Consider the following 8,096-nt stretch of genomic DNA (forward strand, 5'->3'; position numbering starts at 1 on the left):
GTTGACCAGTCCCTCAAAGTCTTTTGTTTGGTCCGGTGAGTGTCAGCAGTCATTTGAAAGCCTAAAAGGTATTCTGTGTTGCACTCCTGTTCTTTCTGCACCAGACTTTTCGAAGCCATTCAAGCTTGAAGTCGATGCCAGTGGAGTTGGGGCAGGGGCTGTTCTTCTACAAGAAGATGCACAGGCCATCGATCACCCCGTGAGTTACTTCTCCCGAAAGTTTAATAAACATCAGTTGAAGTACTCTACTATTGAAAAGGAAGCTTTAGCTTTATTGTTTGCCTTGCAGCACTTTGAGGTGTATCTTGGCTCCAGTGTAAAACATATTAAGGTATACACTGATCACAATCTCCTGGTTTTTCTTGCAAGGATGTACAACCACAATCAACGCCTTATGCGTTGGTCATTGATCGTCCAGAACTACAACCTTGACATAAGCCATAAAAAGGGGGCCGATAATGTTCTTGCCGATGCACTATCTCGTGCTATGTAAATGTTTATTGTCAGGTCCAAACATACTGTTTGGATTTATATGTGTGGGGGTGTTACGTGCCAGGCAGGCTGTACTTGTGTGGTTCTCCTTCCCTCCTGCTTTTCTCTCTTCTCCCTGTCTTCTGCACAGCTAATCAGCAGCTGATCAGGACCTGCCTGTGCACCAGAGTCTGATGGCTGATTGGATCCTCTCACCCTCAGCTGGCCTATCAGCAGCCAGGGCCGACCATAAAGGAGGCACCCAGGAAGTCTTCTCTCTGGGTGTTTCTCAATCGCGAGTACGCTTGCTTGGTAGCACATGTCTGCCGAGCATCTTGCTTCAGAAGCGAGTCAAGAATACTTCCTGGCATTCGGAAAACGAAGTGTGGAACACGCTAGCAAGTGTGCGTCATATGAGAGGCCCCGCTTTACATCTTCCGCCACAGATTTGGGGAAATTGGTCCGTGCGCAAAGCATTGTGGGGATTTTAAGACCGCGAAGTCTACTCATGTGCACACTCGATATTTCTCCAAACGGAGTACGCCGGGCTCGGTAGATTTCCAAGTATACTGGAGATTGGAACAGTACTTCGGCGGCACTCGATGACGTAGTATGCTTGAAATAGTGGCTCTGAAGCAGCTTTACTCGCGATTGAGAAACACCCTCTCTCTCACTCTGGGTAGATTGCTGATGGAGGAGCCTGCAATTTACTGCCTTGTAAACGACAATATTTCTCTTTGTTTTGTATGACCTATGTTGAAAGTGTGTGTTGAGAGGTGGAGGAGTTAGGTAAGTCAGGGGTACCCTGTACACTTCTCATCACGTAGATAACTAATGTTAAGACACACTAGGTTAGCGGATTGTTGCCACCCCTGTATTCTGTTTTGTCCAATTCTGAGTAGTTTAGTTAGTGAGGGTTTTTGTTTGAGTTTTGGTTTCAAAGGATAGACGTAGAGATAGGCCTGGTTTTGTTATGCTTGTTTCTTTTGTTTGGCACAATCCTTCGACTCCTCCTCCTCACACACAAGAGTATTTCGGTAAGGTTTTCTGTTCAGTTTTCTAGGTTTACAAGAATAAACCTTTTGTCAAACCTTTACGCTGACTCTCATTTTATTGGTTGTTGCGTGTTATTGTCTCCAGGTCCCCTAGACCTTAGTGGGGACGTAACCCAAAATAAAAAAATTTATATTAAAAAAACAATACAAACACTGTCTGTCAGAGAGGGTTAATCTGAAAACCCCTATTACAAACACAAAAATCCTCAAACCTGCAAAACAAAGAAAGAGGTAACTCCAATCTTTATCAAAATGCAGCAAGCTGATAATGTTTCCTCTAACCGGGTGTGTTTGTGGATATAAAACCAGAACATGTAAATGCATCGTTAAAAAGTCACACTGGTTGCTTTTCTTAGGAAACCACAGTCCTTGGAGACTAGTTGTAAACTCATTGTTTTCTATTAAAGCTTTGTGGCCAGTGCCACAACAGTGACAACAGTTTTTCAGGGTTACAGGATGCATTACTTTTAAAAAAGCAGTAGAAGGATTGTTAAACTGAAGGTTTAGTAAGGTTTGTTTTCCGTACTGAGCTGTGAAAGCTGTTGTTCAGTTGTCTTTCTGAAGTCATCTATTTTATTATCCTCAATCACATCTATCAGCATTGACAGGAACTGAAGATCACAAACAAAACACAACTAAAACCGACAAATTCATGGTTGACAATTTGGGAAATGGAGCGTGACTTTTTCCACATTTAAAAAAAAAAACGTTCAGTTTTCGGTGATGTGCCCCTGTGAATCAATCACACTTGACTTGATTATTCACCGTATTACTCAATGGGTCTAAGCACATATGACACCTAAAAAAAAGCAGATATAGCCCTTTTAAAGAGTTCAGTGCATACAGTAGAAAGTAAGGTCAACACAAATCTAGGGTAAAGTTTTCATTTCTTAGAAATATCACACCACCACCTGTTACATTGCAACAAGCTATCGTCATAGTTATCTGTTAAGATTACTTTATGTTGCCACAGTTAGCGTTTGACCGGCAGTGGCTCAGTCAGTAGGGGCTTGGACTGGGAGCCGTAGGGTCGCTGGTTCAAGTCCCCGACCAGACCTAAATATGGAGTGTGGACTTCTACTTGGAGAGGTCCCAGTTCACCTCCTGCCCTGCCGTGGTGCCCTTGAGCAAGGCACCGGACACCCCCCTTCCCCCCCACTCCCATTGCTCCCCGGGCGCTGTACAATAGCTGCCCACTGCTCCTAGTACTAGACTCCTTGTACTAGGATGGGTTAAAAGCAGAGGCCAAATTTCACTGTGTGTGCTGTGTGCTGTGTGCTGTGTGCTCTGCATGTGTGACCATTAAAGAGGGTTTCATCCCTCCCTATTCTATGACTCCCTACATTTATTTTTGGCAGTTGCTAAGCATGCTTTCCTGCAAATAATGAGCGATGCTTGCCATCATCACACAAAAGAAGGAAGCCGAAATCTGGGAGAAGTTACAGTGTAATCTCTGTTCTGGGAATAGCAGTGAGGCATCGTTAATTGAACCCAAAAATGTGTTTAGTTCAGAGGAAAGGACGAAATCGAAAGTATGTTAAAAGTCATTAGCCTTCCTATTATGTCTGTAGAACGTGACCAAAATAAACACATTTTCTCAAACAGCAGCAGTGAACGGATGGTTACAACTTTATAAGTAAGTCAACAAGTATTTCAAACAATAATTAAGAAAACCCATGTAATAAAAAACACCAAAATACAGTTTCACATGTTGGAAAGTATTGGTGGAGATCAAGGTGAGGATGCATGGTGGAAAACATAAGGAAGACGCCATCTAGTGGCTCTTGCAACACAACCCCAACGAGATGAGACACCTGTTACAAGATGACTTCAATGTTACACTCATAGTTAGTAGTAGTTAGTAGTTTTTTGAGACCCGGGCAAAAGCGTAATGTCAAAACACAAAAAGACTTTGACTTTGACTAGGTCTAACACGACTAAACTATAACAATACAAGCATTTCAATTGTATTGATAGAGGACCTTGGGGTTTTCATTTTTGTAGTTAAACGTTTGGATCCCAGTCATTTCTTTACACCTATATTCTTCAACACAAATAGCATATGCTTTTATAACATAATACAATACTTGTACTACAATACTTGTTATTGTTGATGAATGAATCGCTTAACAAGGGATTCAAATAGGAATAATAAGAAAGGCTCTGACTGTACTGTAACTGTCATTGTTACCTTTGAATGTTAAATAGTAAGTTCTTTTAGATACTGTATTTTATAATTTTCACTGTCACATTGTTATAATGTGAGTTAAAAAATGTCACAATTGTTTTTTATAGAGCTGGAGACTGACTGCTAGAGAGCCTTGCCCAAAAAAGAAATCTGAAATTGTCAGACAGGGGTGTAACTCATAACATTAATAATGGCTGCAGTCCAAAAGGTGTTTCAATGCCAATGAATTTACAGTACAAATGTTATTTTCCTGTAAGGAATGTGTGTTTGGTTTGTACAAATACAAATGAGGCAAGTACTGAGAGTATACTGTAAATTAACCATAGGCATAAGCTGAAGATGGGTTTGCCTCTTGCTGTGGACTTTTTTTTTCAACTGTCTTAAATGTGTTTTTTGTATTCTTGTTGGTGGGGATTTCAGTCACTCAGTGCAGGCATTCATAAAGTGTGTTACCAGAAAACTACTAAAAAAACAAACTCACCAGAAGGTAGGCCATCTTCTTTTCTACATTTATGGCAGGAGTACTTATGTTAGGCAAATCAAAAGCCTGAGTATTCATGATTACTTTTGACACACAGAGAGGGGTTTTCCATTAAGTTCTATGCAGCATGTAAAATCAAAGATGGAGCAGGTTCTTCTTCTGTTCCACCTGAGGAGCCGCTCAGTGCTGCTCCTAGTGGATGGAAGAGAGACTTCCTGTATTGTCAGTAGTTTTGCCACAAGGGTCATCTAAGGTCGGAAAGCAAGGCCTCTGAACACACAAGTATTTGTACAATATGTTTCCCACTGAACACGAGGGTTAGGGGCTGTGGTCCTCATTATTTATTGGTACTCTTACAAATGAACAACATGATATTTTCCAAGTCTTCCAAAAGAGAGTTGCAACTAACCTGTGAGCTATATTAAAGCTTTTAAGCAAGGACCCAGATTGTGTTTTCACAACCTTTTTCCCATCATGCAGATATTTTGATTTGTAGTAGGAAAAGCCCCGATGTGACTTATAACATTAACATAGGCTATGTTTTATTCAAATGTCCCAGCAAGTGTGCAAATGAGCCATCACACACAGCCCTGAAACTGAAGCAGCTAAATTGAAGCGAAACATACTTCATTTATTTATTTGCACCTCTGTTTCTTTGTCTAAGTGTCAAAGTGCAGATGACTGAAAGACAAGTAAACTTTTTGAAATGTCCTTCCTGTATCATTTCTTTATCTTTAACAAACAAACCAACCAACCAACCATTAAGTTATATTGTAGTTCTTATATCCACCTCTTTGGGTTTTATTTTACTTTTAAAACTGTTCCAATGGATCGATATCCTAAAATGATTTCAGTTGTAATGGGTCCTTTTGTGCAAGCTAAGCACCTGAGGATTACCTTGGCATGCATACAAGGGTGACTCCCTGCACGATGGGCCTTGGTGCAGCTCTAAACCAGTCCGATGTCATTCCTGCATCAGGCACAGCACGGAGCCTCGGGCCCAACCGCCTGCTCCATTTTTACACCTAATCCTGAGAATATTTCCCTTTGTCGACATGGCCGCCTTCAACAGCTGTCACTTTTCTGCTGCTATATTTCAACCTTATGTCAAAATGTCACAGACACTCAAGGGCTGTTAGAGAGCCATTCATAACTTTATTAAGTTCATGCAGGAAGTTAAGAACCATTTAAAAAGTGAATAGATGAGATTAGCATATGAGCACAAATATGAGTGCTATACCTCTCTCATTAGTATTGATACAATCAGGGCTACCTACATTTGAATTGTTATCTGAATTTACAATTTATTTAGGAAAAGAGGCAGCTCTATATGCAATCCTTTCTGTGTAGGATTAACAGACCGACAGACAGACAGACAGACAGACAGACGAGATCACAACAACTCAACTCACAAAAAAACGTTACAAAATAGGTTTGCAATGACTATATATTTATTGAGAGTATGGAGATGTGCAGAATCATTATGCAAGGTTAATGAATGAACAAAACTAGTGGATCAACTTTTTTTCCCAAAGTTTTTGAATAAGTGCTCAGTTAAAAAAGAAAAAGAAAATAAATGTTGTGTTCCCTTAATTTAACTTTTCTTGTTTCCTTGAGTTGTATTTTGATCTGTACAGTAACTGTGGTAATGATTCCCTCCCATGAAAATGAGGCAGACCTTAGTTGAGGGTTGGATCAGTTGAGTTTCTGACAAATAGTTATCTGACTCCCTCCACCGGTTTTTCCTGAAGATGCGCCCTAGGCTTCATCAGGCCGAGAGAGAGACAGAGAGAGAGACATAGAGAGAGGGAGAGAAAATACATGAAAGTCATAGGATCACACGTTTAAAAAAAAAAGTGATATCAAATAGTGAAGCTGAAACACTTGCTTCCCCCCCCTTTTTATATACGAGTTACGTTTTGATAGACACTTGACCAGGATAGACAGAAACCTCCCTCTCTCTCGCCCCCCCTCCCCTCCCTCCCTCTCTCGCTAATAAGTGGGTGCGTCTTCGTGTCTTAACACGGCACACTGCAGTTGACAGACAGCTGCACTCACCTTGTTACCTGCCAGGTGAGACACGGAAAAGACATTCAGTCCTCAGAATGAATTCCACCCTCGCGCTGAATAAAGCAGCTCGTTCATTAGTCTCGTGCTACCTGAGTGATTGGAAGACAGGTGAGTTCAATTACCTGTGAAAACGTGTTATTCTGTTATGCAACAGTCACCGTGTTCTGTGCACTTTTCGGCGCAAACACCTGTTGCGGCGGTGCAGATTGGCACACAGTGATGCGTCAAATGATTCATATCAATCGAGTTTGAGGAAAGTATTGTGAATGTTTTTGCTTGCAGTTGTGTGTGTAAGATTATTGTGTGTAATTTTGCCTATTTTGTGATGCAGCCCGTCTGAGAAAACACGCTCAAACGTGTAGCCTACTTGTGTGACGCACAACTTGATATCGTTAAACATAACTTTTGTTTTTCTTCGCAGGGTTTTGCAGTATTTCTGTTATCCGCACAGCTGGAAACTTTGCCTGGGTATTTATGTGCTCAAAAATTTCAGTCATTGTTTCTGGTCGTGTGTGTAAGGCAGGCTACATCAATGCCAACTAAAGCTGACACAATGGAGTTATGGATGATTTATTATGTTTGATCCACAGCCGTTTTCAGGTTGAGGTGGAAAATCTATTTTGGTAAAGTAAAACAAATGTAAAACTGAAATGGATGCCAGCCTGAAACACTGCTGAGCTAAACTGTCTGGACAGCATAGCCTAAATGTTGCATCATGACTGTAGAATTGTACAATATCTAGAGTTGCATGGATATTATAGTTAAACAATTTCTAATCTTCATTTTTAACACATCTGACTGTTTTAATTTGTTTTGAGGACTCTGGGAGTGGGACAGGTTACTTGTCTGGTCTGAAAACCCTTTAATCTCTACAGCAGCCACTTTACTGGTTGTGGAGGTGTAGCTCCAGTAGTTTGGTTGTGACATCTCTCACTGAGGGCATGGCCGCGGTGTTACCACATGCAAGCAGGCATCAGAATGTCAGGTATGTTGGTGAACCAGATCCACTCAGCCTTTTCTCAGATGAAGGGTGTGACTCTGTACTTTCCTGGAGATTGGCATGGTTTATTAAAAATGCTGTCAATAAAAGACTACCTGACAGAATTATTGCACAATAAATCCACTGAGCACATGATAGATGAGTCACAGGTAAAGAGATGCAAGAAAATGTCCTGGATCAAAGTATTTGTTTTTTGTCGATTAAAGAAAATGATTGCATGTTGGCTTGTATTAAATGTACACTTGTGTATCTGTTACAACAGAAATAAACATGATCAATAAACGCTTGGAAAGCACTTAATACTGTATACAGAGTTTGTGTCTCACTAATCTTTTAGCTATATGGTGTAAGTAACATTTGTATGCACTAACAGCTGGGGTCAACAGGTCTCTTCAAACTGGGATCCCTTTTTTTGGTATTGCTGAGATGCAGACCTAACTTGTGTGAATATTGACCAGCATTACCGGTGAGTCAGATGGGTGTGACACAAATCTAGCATGATTTAATTAATGTTGAGGTATTTTAGTTTGGAATGTAGATTTGTTCAGGGTGAAACGCGTCAGCAGGTCAATGCGAGGAGGGAGAGTTCAAATGAAGAGAATATTAAAACACATTTTTGCCGTTGTGGGCAGTTTGTCTATCGTTCTACCGGTAGTGTCTTGTGGTTAGGGGACATTCTGGAAATTAAAGTATGGATATAAATGACTTAAAGAAACCTTAAGGTACTTCTTGAGGGTGAATTAAGGCATAAACCTGTTTTACTGGAAAAATCACTGACTGCGTGTTTTGTATTAGTGACCAAAATGTGACTTAATGAAAAGAGTCAAATGC

The 8,096-nt window shown here is 40.7% G+C and overlaps 1 long non-coding RNA gene across 1 annotated transcript; it reads left to right on the top strand.

Annotated features, from left to right (window-relative positions):
* Nucleotides 1-6,239: 6,239 nt before the first annotated feature.
* On the top strand, nucleotides 6,240-7,572 carry LOC117495890. Its single transcript, XR_004557223.1, has 2 exons — nucleotides 6,240-6,373; nucleotides 6,687-7,572. It is a non-coding gene; the product is annotated as an uncharacterized LOC117495890 (long non-coding RNA).
* Nucleotides 7,573-8,096: the final 524 nt, after the last annotated feature.

Source organism: Trematomus bernacchii, unplaced genomic scaffold (genome assembly GCF_902827165.1).
Source record: "Trematomus bernacchii unplaced genomic scaffold, fTreBer1.1, whole genome shotgun sequence".
Taxonomy (NCBI): domain Eukaryota; kingdom Metazoa; phylum Chordata; class Actinopteri; order Perciformes; family Nototheniidae; genus Trematomus; species Trematomus bernacchii.